Below are 15,943 nucleotides of genomic sequence, written 5' to 3'. Positions count from 1 at the left end.
AAGGTTTTGCCTCATGTCTAAGTGTCTGCTGTGGCAAGTTCCTCCTAATGAGGCATTGTGGCATCCTGATAGAAGCCAAGAAATAATAATCAGCCTTCTTGGACTTCATAGACTCTTTCTTAATTTGTGAGAAAATTAACTTTTCACAAATACTATGATTTGAAGAAATTTATGACGTTCATTTAAGAAAACACTCAGAATTCCACATCACTTAGGACAACTTAGGCTAAGGTCAGCAACCCAATGGAGAGGGTTTAAAATACAGTTCGCCAGCTCTACAGCTAAGGAAACATAGACAAATTATTTAATCTCTTTGTGCCTCGTTTTCTTCATATGTAAAATGAGACTAAAATAACACCCAAATCATAGGATTATTATGAGCATTAAATGAGACAACACAAGAAGATTGCTTAAAGTGCTACCTGGGACATAGTCTACACTGACTAATTCTCAGCCACTCTTATAATTGTTGGAGCTCGAGGAACAAAGACAAAGCTATCAAGCAAAAGTAGAAATCTGTGATTCTTGGAACACATTTTGGTTGAGCATTTTCTGAATAAGTATATTTATTGGTATGGACCCAACACCACATTAGGACATGCAAGAGCTCTTTTTTTTTATCTGTAAAAATGGGGACGATAATAACAGTATTCCTCACAGCATGGTTATAAAGATTTAATTATGAAACTTAGCAATTTGCCTGGCACTACTAATAAGCACTCAAAAACACCAGTTGTACTACTATCGCTAATTATTATTATTATCATTATGATATAATAAGATCAGAGTTTGAGAGATACATGTGAGGGCATAATTACAATTTTATAGTATAAGAACAGAAGAGTTGACATTTGAAGTCTTTTTAAGAATGAATACAGTTTTTCCAGATGGAGAAGAGGGGAAGAGCATTCATGGATTCCCCATGTGTTTTACCTAAACTTGACCTGTTTTCAAAAAGCCAGTGGGCCCACAATTATTCCACCGAGAAAGTGCTTTTGAATTGACCATGTCCATACAAACTAATCAATCAATAGGTCATTGAGCACCAAACCTGTGAAATATGCAGATAAAGCGTAAGATAGCTTCTCAGCTGGTTTTTCTATATCCACATTCTCTCTTCTTTAGCACAATTTTCATGAGGTTGATGCACTAATTTTCCTAAATGCAGTTTTCATCATGCCACAACTGCCAGAGAACATAGAGTAGTTCTCAAATGCCTGCAGTATCAAGCCCTTATGACCCTGTCTAGCTTTAAGGATCCTCTACAGTCTTGCAATTCAGAGTTTAGCATCAGCACAAACAACACCTGGGAACTTTTTAGAAACAGATCATCTCACACCTCAATCCAAACCTACAAGAGCCTACAGTTTAACAAGATCCCCAGGTATGCAAATTAAAGTTTGGGAAACATTCCTTTACAATATCCATGAATCTAAACTAAACAAAATCACTAACCCATAAGAACCCATGGTTCCATCAAGAAGAATTAAATCCTTTCATTAATATCTTTTCATTCAAAGCAATCCCTTTGCTCGTGTTCTTAACTCCACTAGAAATACTTTATTTCCTTCCCACCTACTATCTAAATCACATGCACTTTTGAAGGCCCAGTGAAAAATCCCACATCTTCCCTCAAACTAAGACAATTTCAAGTCACACTAACCTTTCTGAATATTTCTTGAATTTAGGTCAATACCATTTCATTCCTCTTATTTATATTATTCATTCACTATTCGTTGAATACTCATTTTCTGAATGCTTATCGTTTACCAGGCACTGTTGCACTAGCCAAAATGCAAACAAAAATGCACTTTCCCTGCCCTCATTAAGCTCACAACCAGACAATAATGGTTCAGTACAGATACCTTCATCTCCACAGGCAAGTGCAAGTGGGTAGATGCAGGGGTGCAGCACCATATTGGATAAAGCTATGCGATTTGTGCTTCTGTTTTGTTAAAACTACTTAAATGAAGGAAGTAATGTTGTTGAAATTGAAACCTTTTGTGGCATGAAATAGATTAAACATTTTAATTAACAGAGACAAGGCAGAGATACTGTGCTTTGTTTCATGTTAAGTTTATAATCCTATAGATGATTGTAAGTTTTTTTATAGGCCAGTAATGTCTTTTTCATTCATTTAACAAATATCAGACTTTTAAAATAGCTCACATTTATCCTTTTCTGACTCCTTAAGTTTAGACATGGTAGGCACTAAATAAATACTTGTTGATTGAAGACAGTGTTTGATCTCAAGTTGGGGACTAGGTTTACACACATGGAACAATCATTGCACAAATGCAGCCCTTTCCTCCCACTGTTATTCATGACATGAGGAAACGTTCATGAATTTGCAATGACACTTTGGTTTACTAGTAGTGTCTTCTGGATCAAAAAGTTCCTCCAGGGTGCCATGGAAGTTTCTGTTTCTCTATAGCTAATGTTTGTGTTCACCAGAGACTATGTTGGAGCACAGCCAACCAAATGGAACTGGCTAGTAAAAGCTTTTGTGGGTGAGCATTTTGAAAACAAGTCTCAAGACCATTTGCCAGCAAAACCTCTGCAGGTGGAATTTTAAACAACATAAGTTAATGTAAAGGTCTAATTTGAAGAGGCCTGGAGGGGCAGGGGAGATAAAATACTTACTGAAGTATGTAACATCCCATATTCTTTGAAAGTAAAAATAAAAGTTAGCTTTTCTTGTTGCTGAAAACCACTTATCAGCTCTTTAGATAGAAACAGATGCTTCTGGAAGACAGCCACTCTTCAAAAGATCTTATGCTCCAAACAACAGCACTAGAGAACATTAAGGTTAGATACCATGCAAGACCTTTTGTGAGCCCCTTGCTTCCTTCAGTGTGATTTGAGAGCGGGATCACACAAGGAAACTTCAAAACCAAGCTAAGTAAAAAGACTATTTCCAGCTAACATAAACTAGAACTTTACAGGACCTGGTGTTACACAAAAGGTACACATTACTTTGACTCAAGATCAGTAATTTCCTTATTTTTATAATCTTCAAATTGGTTACAACTTTCCTTTATCTTCTTCAGCCATCTTGCTGAAGATGAGCATTCCCACACGATGTGCAATTTTCTTTTCAACTTTTAATTTCTCTAGGTACAGAAGAAAAGCTCTGGATCTTTAATTGAGCAATTATTATTTCTTAAGTGAATATAGAGTTTGAGGATCATGCCAAAATCTTCCTTTCATCCAGAGAACAAGTCTAACATAGTCAGTGACATACGCCTTGTTTGGCACCACCCCAGCTTTAGGTAGAAGAGCCAAGTCAAGACTGAAAGGGGAACCCATTCTTCACCCCCAGTTACTCCCTGGCATCTACGAGGTTCTTGAAAGAATGCCAATTAGGACCAATTTACATGTCTCCTTGGAGGCTTTGGATAACTCTTCACTAAGAACTGTTTGTTTTTCTCATTTAGACCGTTTCTCCAGAGTAGGATTTGTAAACTGGCTGCTGAATATGCCGTTTGCAGATCATTGCAAGGTTTCCATACCAACATAAAGCTCTGGGAGTACTTGAAAAATTCATTGAGAAATGACTCATCTGAACTCCCAGATCTAAATTTGTGGAGTGGTTCCACCACATTTTCTACAATGTTGTCTAAGAATTCAAGCAACAGCAAAAAAGAGTTCATACGCAAACAGTTCATGGAATATGTCTAGACAAGGAACTTGCTGCTTCATAGCTTGTGCTATTGTTTAAGCAATTCTAATTGTTTTAAGTTTTTCTTTCTATAAAGCTGGAATCCACTTTTCTGGAACTTCTACCATTTGTCTTAGTTTTCTAAGACACTCATAGTCTCCTTTGCATAACAAGTCCTTCAAATATCCAAAGTTGGGTTCCATCTTTCCCCTCTTGTATAGGTTTCTGTTTTTAATTAAACTTCTCTTATTCCTTCAGCTACTCCTAAGGATATATGGCTTCCAAACGTCATCATTAATGAGAAGTTAGCTTTTTAATAACCACATTTTGAACATAGTCAGCTAGTAATCAGCTCAATTAAAGTTAAAAATATATGACTGTATTTTAAATAATCTTTTTTAATGTTTGATTAAGTTTTGATTGAATGCCATATTTAGTATTATGTAATACTGTAATACATAAGATGCAATCTAGAAATTGCTATTAACATGTCAGACTGTTAGACCCAGTTAAAGAAAACATCTTTTGGTTATCTCCAATAATGAAAATTTTACTAGACGCTACGAAGTGGGGACTGAAAAATCATGCTGAAATATTACTGTCAGCTATTGGTGTAAAATTTCTCACCAGAGAGCTATCACAACTTCAGGATAAAATGTTTGCTGTCTAAACACAAATTTTAGCAGCCACTAAAATTGTTAGGAAGACCTTAGATCACTTTGCTTCTTAATTACAATTTTTAAAAAAATTTATTACACAGTATCAAATTAAAATATAGTTACTATTTGCAAAATTCCAAACATTTATGAAAATATAATAAGCTAACACTTTAAATCAGACTTGGAGACAGTTTGAATATTCCTTATATGGCCACAAAAGTTTCTGGAGTCTTTTGCAAAATGCTCAAGTGGTGATTTATCCAACAATGTAGACGGTTGATATTCGCCCAAGTGACATCAACAATTTAATGCATCATGCTTTTACTTCTCATTAAAATTGCTGTATTCCTGAAGCTTAACCAAATTTTCTTCATGCTTGGCCCTCCATTTAAGTCTAATACTCTACAGTTTTCCTCCTATATCAGCTTTTGCTTTGTTTTCAATTATTTTCCCTCCTTCTCTTACCTGCTTTCAAGATATAGAGAAAGGCTCTTTGCTGTGCCAATTCAAAGTATATTCAGATAAAAAATAAATAATTCAATAGGCTTGTTGAGAAGGGTTGACATTTAAATGTTGGAGGTTGTTTCCTTTACTCATTGGCTCTCCTATTGAGGTCATGTGACCTATGATAGTAACTTGCTAGAGTGAGTTTCAAATTGGTGAAAAACTTCTAATAAAGGAATAGTGACAGAAATAGCCAAAAAAAAAAAAAATCAATAAAGTAGGAAAGTCCACATGTATATTCTTATCAAGTCTTATACTTGTCCAATAGTTACAAGCCTCTCTGAAAATATTTATATGTGTAGGCGGAGGCAAGTTGCCTATTAAATTGTAGGAAGCATTATCAGATTCATCAGGACTTGGTTGTAAATTTGACTACACAGTTTTGGCTCATAGAGAAATGAGGAGGAAATATCTGATTAAAGTGTGCATTGCTGCTGAGGCAACTGAATGTTGCCATAGCAATTGAGATGAAATGTACAAGAAGTGAGATAATTAAATCTAACCCTTTAGTAGTTTTGACAGTCAATGCACTGCCAATAGGAAAAGTTATCCACAGTATTAAGATAAAACACATTCCTCATGGAAAGTCTCCTTACTAGTATTTTGTTGTTCCCTTTCTAAATACATTGCTTTAGGTGTCTAATTTGAATGTTCTCTTTTAATAATCAAATACAGTTTTGACCTTGGTCTGTAGCTGCCTAGAATTTCTGCTGGTTTATTGTATCATGGGAGCACATGTCTATAAAAATATCTAATTTTTTTCCTGTAGTTCTTTAAAAAAGTATACTAAAGCCAAAGCTGTCATATATGAGCTTGGAATTCAATAATATCTAGAACGTGCTGCCCTCTTCAGGAGCTGGTGCTTAAAAATACTTTTTTTTTTTAGCAGTTTAGAAACTATAAATACGAGTTATAGTATCAAAAGTTGTATTAATAATTCTTTAAGAATAAGCACCACATACAATAAAGTACTTTTAAGGTTAAAGCTTTTTCCATTAAAATCTTTCATCTAAAAATCAATAAATAGGGGCTGGCCTGGTAGTGCAGTGGTTAAGTTCACATGTTCCACTTCAGCAGCCTGGGGTTTGCCAGTTAGGATCCTGGGTGTAGAAGAAGATGGGCATGGACGTTAGCTCAGGGCCAGTCTTCCTCAGCAAAAAGAGGAGGATTGGTGACAGATGTTAGCTCAGGGCTAATCTTCCTCAAAAAAAAAAAAAAATCAATAAATAAAAAATTTAGATAAATTATTAATATTTATGATTAAATATAAAAAAGTTTCCTTAAAAGAAACTACATTCATGGGGAGAATTCCTGAATCATTGCAGAATTTTAGACTTCCATATTTACTACTCAAATGTTCTTCAGGAGTAAAAATGTTTAAAAAATAAGATATTCTCTATGTGAAAATCTAAGTAGTACACCCTTCAAATATTAACTTTATTCTCCAGTAAAAAGTCAGTACATTTTGTGAACATCAATATTTGTTGTTAGAAATTTTAGCTAGTTTTCATCTACAGAAACATTACCTTTCTTGGAAATAATGATTCCAAGTTACATTAACACATTATAGTTTTTAACACATTATAGTTTTTAACACATTATAGTTTTAACACATTATAGTTTTTATTCAAAATTACTTCATTCAAAAAATAAAGTTGAAGGGTCTGAAATGCAATTATCCAAAAATTCAAGCAAATCCCTTTTCTGCGTATGTTATATATTAAAATTTTCTTAGCCATCAACTCGTTTTAGCAGAGGGAGATGAACTCTGTGTTTTTCTCTGAATTAAGATTATGATACTTGAAAAAAAAATAAAGGAACAGAAAATGACCAAGACTTAATAACATTAATTATTGGGATATGAGAAAAGCATATTTTCTTACATCCTGACATGTTCCTTTATATTAGAAGTATTGACACTAAGAAAGGTTATTTTGTATTAAATTATTAAATGTGAAAGTAAATCTTAATTGAAAAATTTTAAAGAACACTACATTCAAGAACAAACACCTTTTCAAAATACAATTTTGTTCTAACTCTTATCATGTGATGCAATTAGAATCTTGTTTTTAATCAACAGAAAACAATAAGAAAATGTCTTTAATATCTTTTATTTCATGCAAAAAAAAGTAGGAGCTTGGATTCCTAATTTTGTTTCTCAACTTCTATATCAGATTTTCAGTTCAAGATTCCAAACAGGGAGTTTATTTACATAAAAATAGATGTAATGGTCACTAATATTGACTTCAAAAAAGTAGAATACCCCTCAATTTTCCTTCCCTTAAAGAGATTCAGGTATAGCTGTCTCGTCTGTATAGAAGAAAACTTCAACTGAGCTAAACGGGAGGAGGAAAAAAAAAATCTATTGACAATATTCTCTTAATCCTATAATATTTATTTGGGGAAAATAAAGTGTTTTATTCCTGACTTTGAAAGTACTTATCACAACACTTGCTTAATGCTCGGGTAAGTCTGTCCAAAGGCATGTAATACACGTTCAAGAATTCTTAGAACACTGATTTGTGTTTTCTGCAATAGATTTACCTCATTTTTGTTTTGCTGCTGATGCATTACATTTGGCAGTTAGGATCCCTGTGGATGGAGGTATAATAAATAATAATATTTCTTTTCTTTGCTTTTCCAGGGTATTTATGGCACAATGATAAATTTCATCTTTCCCAGAATGGTAAGTAAAGAGCTCTTTCTATATTTGATAGTACTGAACACAAACAAGAAAAGTGAATTGTTATAATAAAAATGGAATAACATTTGCTAAATACATTGAGTGATCTGATAATTATAAGGCAGCTTACACCCTTGAAATAAATGGATGCTGCATTCAAATTCTATAAGAATTCCAAAATACTCACCAAATAAGCTCCAGGCTCTTCAGAGGGAATAAAAGGTTTTTGCTTTCTCTGTTGGATTGTATTGAGCATAATGTATTCAACATTTTGTTTTCCGGGGTAATTTATTTTAAAAAAATACACCGATATAGAAATAAACGTGTTTTATATTCTATGAGCAGAAAGAAAAAACATATCTGTGATACATACTGAGAGCGGGTGAGTAAGAGTCCTTTGGAATTTTTACTGTTACATAAAAACATTGTAATTTATGTTTGACCAGGGCTTTTCAGCATCTGTGAACTTAAAAATGTTTGTTTTCTAAGAGCATATATCATAACTTCTCCTAGGCAAGCTAGCTACTGTACACTTCTGTTTAAATATATAGTTTTACTGTCTTTATGTTTTTATGACTTAAAAGGTAATATTTAATTTTAGTCTTAATCATAACCTCTCTACAATTCAAATAACAATAAAAATTAATCTTACTGAATAGAAGAGGTCAATGTAAAATGATATTTCTCAGCAAGTTATTACTGTCCCCTATGAAGTTTTTTTTTTTCTCCAGTGGTTCTTGGGTATTCCCTATAAGAAGAAGGAATTTCTCACTGTAGAAAAAAGTCACATTGAAATAAACCAGTCATCAAAAAGTGCTATGTTAAGTGAAACAACAGGGCACAAAATACATACACTATATGTTGTGTAAACGTGTGCTTGTGGATTGAGGGGAGTGAGAATGGAATCCTATTGTAGGCTGACAAAAGGGCCTCATAAAAGGTGCACAAAGCAATGGAAACACGAGTAGTTTAATAGCCTTCATTCCTTCTTCTTTTTCTGCATTTCCTATAATCAATATGTATTATTATTATAATCAGAAAAGCATGAATTGAATAATAGGTTGTTCAAAACAGTATATTGATTATTATTGAAATATGTATATATAAAATTGAAGAAATACTTGGTTGTGCCAATTGCAAAATCAAAATGATCTTATATGATTAAAAAAAAAATCCTTCTCCCTAATCCCAGAAGATTAGTTGGGTAAAAAAAATAAAACAATGAAGGATTTAGAGTAAGGATAAAGCTATTACTTTTATTAATTTTACTGCAATACAAAAGGACTCCTAGAATGCACACATATGTGTGAAAAAATAAACATTTTAAAACTAAAATAAAAAGATCTCCATCTTCACATTGGTTTTTAGTATATAAGATTTTGGTATTTTATGAACATTTTTTCAGAAGAAGAAAAGATCTAGCTAAGAAAAGGCTGAAATATGAAGGTAAAACTTTTAAAATAAACTCACACTTTAAGTTAGTAGATCAAACTACTCAATAATAACAGAAAACTTTAATGTAAAATCTGTGCACTTTATCCATCTACCCAACTGCCATCTTTGCAACTTCAATGTGCAGAATTATTTTGTGGGCCAAGATTAAAAGAAAATAAAGTGTAATAGACAACTAGGAAAATACAAAGAAATGTTAGCACAAGAATTGCTTTTAACCTAAAATATTGTTAATAAATCATTTATTCATAGTAAACATAACAAATAGCACAACGAATAGAATATTTTTGAAATTATTTCTTCTCAAGAGAAGTTTAGTATATGGTGAAAACTAGCATAAAAGTATAAATTGTAGTTATAGCTTGTGTGTCCAATAACTGTATCTGAAAATAGGTCAACAATTTTGGAAGAAGTCTAGGGGGGAAAAAAAGGTGCTCTTGCAAGCATCTAATACTGTTCACATTAATGCTTTCCAAATCCTCATTTCTATACCTCTTTCTCCCAGTTTACATAAAATTGTAACAAAATTGGTTCTCCGATTGTCTGGCTCACAAACCAGAAGGGATGCTATAAAAGCTGAGAGGGAGAGCGGGGAATGCGTTGAAAAGTTATGCTGTTCCCACCTGTTCACCAGCAGTAAGAATTGAGGTAGCAAAGACAAGCTGTATGGTTTGAAGTAAGATACATCAAATGCTTGGGTTTAAAATTCCTGATCTGTTAAATAGGGGGTTATACTGGAAGATTTTTGATAAAATCTAAATTCCTTTCAAGCCCTAGAATTTTGCAATAAAATGATATATCCTTAACTGACTCTACAGAACACAAGATAATATTGTGAGATTTGGAACTGTTAGAATGAAAAAGGTTTTAATACTTAAGAGGGTAAATTCCATTCATTTGCAAAATTCATTTATATTGAAAGTCTCACCCAAATTATATCAAGTAAATGAGAGATTATATATTGTGTATATTGATAATCTTTCCATTTTACTATTTTTAAAATGTACCTTAAAATATAACCTAAATTTTCTCACTTCGCTTTAAAGGAGATAATACTCTAAATGGTGTGTCAGAGAAAACCTAGCATTAGCCTTTCATAAAGACTAGGGAGACAAATTCTATTTGTGTATGGAAATGTATATTTCTAATAAATTTATTCTGTGAAGATGCTAATCTGATATATCGGGGAATCAAAATTTTTAATTCATAAGTTTCTTTTTTCAAAGTCACTCTGTAACATTTTTAGTACAACTAATATATAATGATACTCTAGAAAGAAAATAAACAAACGTAACCTCTTGTCCCTAACTAAGATCAGGGTCAGTGTAACAAATTAGTAGATAAATAAAACATCTGCTCATTCCAACTATTTCTTTCTAATTTGTAAGAGTGCAAATTTAAGTAAGCAGCCACAGTTCTGAATTATGGCGTGAACTGAATTGAAATGTAAATATATATTTTGCTCACATGTATCTATTAAAACTGAACTTTAAAACAGAATAAATCTTCAGCATTACCAGGTTTTTCTAAAACTTGGATTAGAGATTAGAGATAAATAAAGCAAATTTCTCAATGTAATTAATCTGCACTTGAACAAACTAATTTTCCCTCATATTCCCAATTCCTGCTGTACTTAATGAACAAAGAATGGCTGCATATTCCTGTGAATAGTCACAGCGTTCGAATCTTCAATCAACAACAATTAAATGCACTTTATTTCTGAGAACACTAATAAAAACTTGTTACTTTATTTCATTAATGACAAAAGTTCTATATTGGAATTAATTATAGTCAATAGTCACTTTGCTATTTATCTTTTAAAATTCCACAACAGTTTCCAATGCATCAAATGTCAAATTTTAGGTCAGATGATAGTAATATTAAAGCATTGTTAATTGGCCAACAGCTTGATTACATTTAAGATTTTGAAAAAAGCAAAGATAAAAACAGTCCTCTCCTTTTCCTTCAATTAAAATTGCATGCAATTATTCCTGTAGATTACAGAGCTCTTATGGGACTTCCGGTTTCATACAACTTTTTGGTTCATTTCACAAGAATAATATTCATCCTAATTAGCAAAAAACAATTGATGGGCTTTTTACAAAAGGGACTTCACTCTGCACTGATTACTGACACTAGTCTATCCTGTTTTTAAAAATAAAAAGCTCTCAGCGACAATCTTCCTCAAGCAAAAAGAGGAAGATTGGCAATAGACGTTAGCCCAGAGCCAATCTTCCTCACTCACACACAAGAAAATAAATACATTAATTAATTAATTAAAAGTAAAAATTTTAAAAAAGTTCAGCTTTGAAAGCAGTTAATTGAATATGTTACCTGTTAGCCATTGGTTTTGAAGACAATCTTTCTTGATGAGTGGTTAATCCATTTTAGTTTTACCCTCCAAACTTTCTAAGCAATGTCCTAAGTTGGCTTCTGAAATGATTTATTACCGCTTTATATCAGTTCAAATATACAAATCAAAATTATTAAATAAATAAAAAGACATTTATTGTGTTATTGAGTTGTTTAACACAGCTTACAAGGTTAAAATAGTACTTCTTTTTAAAAATGCTTTTTAATATTTAGTAGCTAAAAAATAAAAGTTCTCATACACAATAAGAAATAACAATTCATGAATCCCTGAGTCACTTGTGATCTTTCAAGTTCTCTGTGTACCCTTCTACAATTCCTTAGCCCTTTCTTCAACCAGAGCTAAACATTATCCTGAATTTTCTGCATCCCTTGCTTTTCCATGAGGTAATTTTACCTCATGTATTTGCATCACTAAACATATTATTTTATGTTTACATGTTTCCAATAATATGTAAATAAAAATGCATGCATTTGTGACTTTTCCATTAAACATTAAGTTCTTGAGTTTCAATCATTTGCAGCACATAACTATAATTCATTAGATTACACTGTTGTATAGTATTCTGTTGTATGACATTAATTTACTTGTCATTAAGGTTGATGGATATTTGGGTTGCTTCCAGTTTCTTGTTTCTGTTTTTCACTATTACACATAGTGCTGCTATAAACGTTCTTGAACATGTATAAGTAGATACGTAAAAAAATTTCTCTTGGGCAAGAGTTCTTAACCTGGACTGATTTTTAGCCCCAGGGAATATTTGTCAGTGTGTGGAAATATTTTTGGTTGTCATAACTTGGGGGATGCTACTTGTTTCTAATAGGTAGAGGCCAGAGATGCTCTAAACATCCTATGAGGCACAGGACAGCCCCCACAACAGAGAATTACCAGACCTACAATGCAAATAGTGCAAAGTTCAGAAACTCTGCTTTATCATATATGTTTGAAAATGAAATTGCTGAGTCATAGGGTATGGAAAATTTCAAAGTCATTAGATAATTCCTAACTGTTGTATAAAGTATTAATTTTACACTTCTACGAGGAGTGTAAAGATAAATGTCCCAAGAGTTCTGCATTCCTATTAGCACTTAATATTGTCAGATACTTTAAAATTTGTTATCAATTTTGTAAATGTGAAATAAAAACTCATAGTTTCAATTTTCAATTCCTTGATTACTAATGAGATTGTGCATCTTTTCTCATTTTACTGACAACTAGTGTTTTCTATTCTATGAGGTACCAATTCTTTTTAACCAATTTTTAAAAATTGAATTGTAGGCAATATCTATACTAATCCATTGTTCTTTATCTGTGTCATAAATGTCTTTTTCCAGTTGGTGGGTTATCTTTTCACTTCTTTTATGTGCCCTTTTAAGAACACAGCCCTTAATCTTAATGCAGTTAAGCTTAGCAAACTTTCCAGTTTTGCTTATATCTTAAATTTCCTACTTAAGAAATCTTACCCTTTATCTTCCAAGTGTTTTAACATTCTGGTTTTTATATTAAGTCTTTAATCCATTTGAAATTTCTGTATACAGTGTAAGGTAAAAATAAATTTTAAAAACTAGAAACTGTAGTCTTAGCACCATGTATGGAATAGCTGACACTTTCCCCACTGATCTTTAAAGCTACCCTTTTCATGAATCAAGTTTCCATATATTTATGGTCTAATTTTTGGCTCTCTGTTTTATTCTCTTGGTCAATTTGTCTATCCCTTCACCAATCTTACACTGCTAAAATTATTATAGTTTTATAGTAACTTTAAAAGTTCCTCTATTTTTTCTTCTTCAACAGTATTTTGTCTCCCGGGGCCCTTTTCTCTTCCACATAAGCCTTGGAAAAAGCTTGTCACTGCCCCCTCCTACACACACGCAAAACTTGATTGAAATTTGTTGGAGTCTACAAGTCAATCTGAAGGGAATTGATACTTGTATTATAACTTTCAGTGTTCCAATCCAAGAATATGGTTTATTTTTCCATTTGTTTAGATTTTCTATAATGTTTTATTTCTCCCATAAATTTGTTAGATTTATCTCTAAATACTTTTTTATAAAATATTTTTAAATTATATCTTTTTAATGATTTATTTTGTAAAGTAAGAGTTTCTAATGTTTGCTTCTGGTATGTGGAAATACAAATAATTTTTGTATTTTTATTTTATTCAGCAAGCTTTCTAAACTTTCTTATTAGTTCTCATAATTTATCTGTATTCTCTCTTGGATTTCCTGTGTAAACAATCATATCTTCTGTGAATGATGTCAGTTTTGTTTCTTCCTTTCCAGGTCCTTACTTTCATTTGTTTCTTGTGTACTCCACCAACTAGACCTCTATTCCAGTATTATATGCAAATTATGATAACAGACAATCTTATTTTCTCCTGATTTTTAAAAGAAAATGCTTTGAACATTTCATCATTAAGTTGTAGGTTTTTCACAGATATCCTTTATCAAGTTAAGAAATTTTCCTTTTATTTTTAGTTTGCTTTGATTTTTTATATTTGATGGACGTTGAATCTTATCAATATTTTTTCCTACATTAATTTAGAGAACATTATGATTTTTCTCACAAAGGTTTGCTGAGAACTGAAATATCTCTTACCCTAAGGACATTTACTGAATGGGGTGAACACGAATTTCAATTTTCATGTCCTTGGTGGCACAGGGGAAAAGTGACAAAGCCCAGGGCTTAGTGTTAGGATGAAAATGGAAATATCCCCATCATTAACCTGATCTACAAATAAATCCATCCCATGAAGGACTGCAAGGAAAATTGCAAGTCTTAAATGCATAACTAAAGAGAAAAAACATTCTCCCTTGAAAATTTATAATCGTAAACCAACCTTACTGTGTTTTCAGCAATAATTCACACAACCTCAGTGGTCTAAAGACTCCAACTTAAGAATTTAGTTTAGGGGCCAGCCCCGTGGCACAGTGGTTAAATTCAGCAAGCTCCGCTTCAGTGGCCCAGGTTTGTGGATTTTGTTCCCAGACTCGGACCTACACCACTCATCAGCCATGGTGTGGCAGCGACCCACATACAAAATAGAGAAAGACAGGCACAGATGTTAGGATGACTTTTCCTCAGCAAAAAAAAAAAACAAAAAACAAAAAAAAAACTTGGTTTAAACTGGTCCCTAGTTGTACCTTTTGTGTCTGGCAGAATCAAAAGAAAATGTGCTCTGGAGAGCCCGTCTTTATTCCATCCTCCAAGAATTTTAACAGATAAAATTCCATGAATATAAGCCTACAATCAGAAATCACAGACACATTGTAAAAAAAGGGAAAAATGAACAAGAATCAGGTGAAGAAAGATAAAAAGCAGAATCAGATTCACAGACTTCAAATATTGGAATTATCATTTTAATTCTTTTTTTGTCCCCTTCTTTTTTATTCTCATTCCTTGTTGCACATAAAATTATATTCAAAAATATTCTCTTTTTAGTATTTAATTTCCTCAGAAATAACATGTAAGCCCTTTTCTTCCATAACGTTGGAAATTAATAGTATAGTCAAGTAAACCTAATTACACTGAAATGGAATTTGATTATGACATTTATCTACCAAGCTATAAGAACCTCAGTGAACACAAAAAGTAGAAATATGAATAGGTACTTTTCTGTTTAATTTAAACAAACAAGTAAGATTGTAAATATAGTATTAGACTAAAAATACTAAAACATACATTGATGGCTAAAATATACAATTTTTTTTCAAACTTTAATATTTTTTGTAGACAGATTCCATTTAGCTAAAAACTCAAAATAATAAGTATATTATAAATTATTAGAATATCCTTTATTTGTGCAGCATGATATTTCCACTCAAACTCTCAAGGACTTTCAAATATCTTTAAAATTTATGTTTTGAAAAGTTTTAGAAAGGAATTGTGTTGTTACTTGACCTTGAACCCTTGATTGGTCTTATGTTGGGTACTTGGCCAAAGCTGAGCCAATCATAGTCTGTCCTCATAATTTTGAACCTGGAATTATGGAACAGACTCTTTGGCAAAGGGAGAATATATTGGTTGATGGAACCGAAGGAATGCTGATTCTGAGCCTTAATTCCAGTTATTAAACTTTCTAGGGATCCATGAACCAATAAATTGCCTTTGCTAAATCTTACTTGAGTTGTTTCTGTAACTTGCAACCAAAACGGTCCTGATAACTACACTTATAAAAAGAAAATTAAATTCTGAGATGGTTTCTCTGCATGCTGATAGTCCTAGAAGACAACAGAGGAATAATACCTTTAATACCTTTTCCGCCACAATGGAAGGGAATTGGGAAGAATTCCTGGGTGAGTTCATTTGAAGCACTGCCTTCACCAGAATGTACCTCTTTCCTCGGATTTATTCCTGAGGCAGGTCAAAGTAAGAAAGATTACCTAAGATTATTCCTTATGACAAGGTTGAGGACCACTAGTATTTTGACAATTAAACTTCCGATAGTTAGAGGGATTGCATCAAGAAACCCTTCCTGGATGTAATATTTTCCAGTTACTTTCTACCTGAGATTTTACATGGCCTAAGTGGAAAGGACGGGACTGAAATTTAAGGGGAGAAGGTAACAATTATTGAGCACTTTATGCTATGTTAAGGACTGGCTGGTCCATTTT

The 15,943-nt window shown here is 32.5% G+C and overlaps 1 protein-coding gene across 19 annotated transcripts in view; it reads left to right on the top strand.

Moving 5' to 3' along the window:
• The window catches only part of ADGRL2 (adhesion G protein-coupled receptor L2), a 595,411-nt gene that overhangs the window by 369,616 nt on the left and 209,852 nt on the right, over positions 1-15,943 (top strand). For all 19 annotated transcript variants that reach the window (XM_070267443.1, XM_070267427.1, XM_070267430.1 and 16 more), the window contains one exon: positions 7,469-7,510. The gene's annotated coding sequence lies outside the window, so the exon portion shown is untranslated. The remainder of the gene's footprint in view (positions 1-7,468; positions 7,511-15,943) is intronic.

The sequence above is a fragment of the Equus caballus genome, chromosome 5 (assembly GCF_041296265.1).
Source record: "Equus caballus isolate H_3958 breed thoroughbred chromosome 5, TB-T2T, whole genome shotgun sequence".
NCBI lineage: Eukaryota > Metazoa > Chordata > Mammalia > Perissodactyla > Equidae > Equus > Equus caballus.
This window is presented reverse-complemented; position numbering and strand designations above follow the sequence as displayed.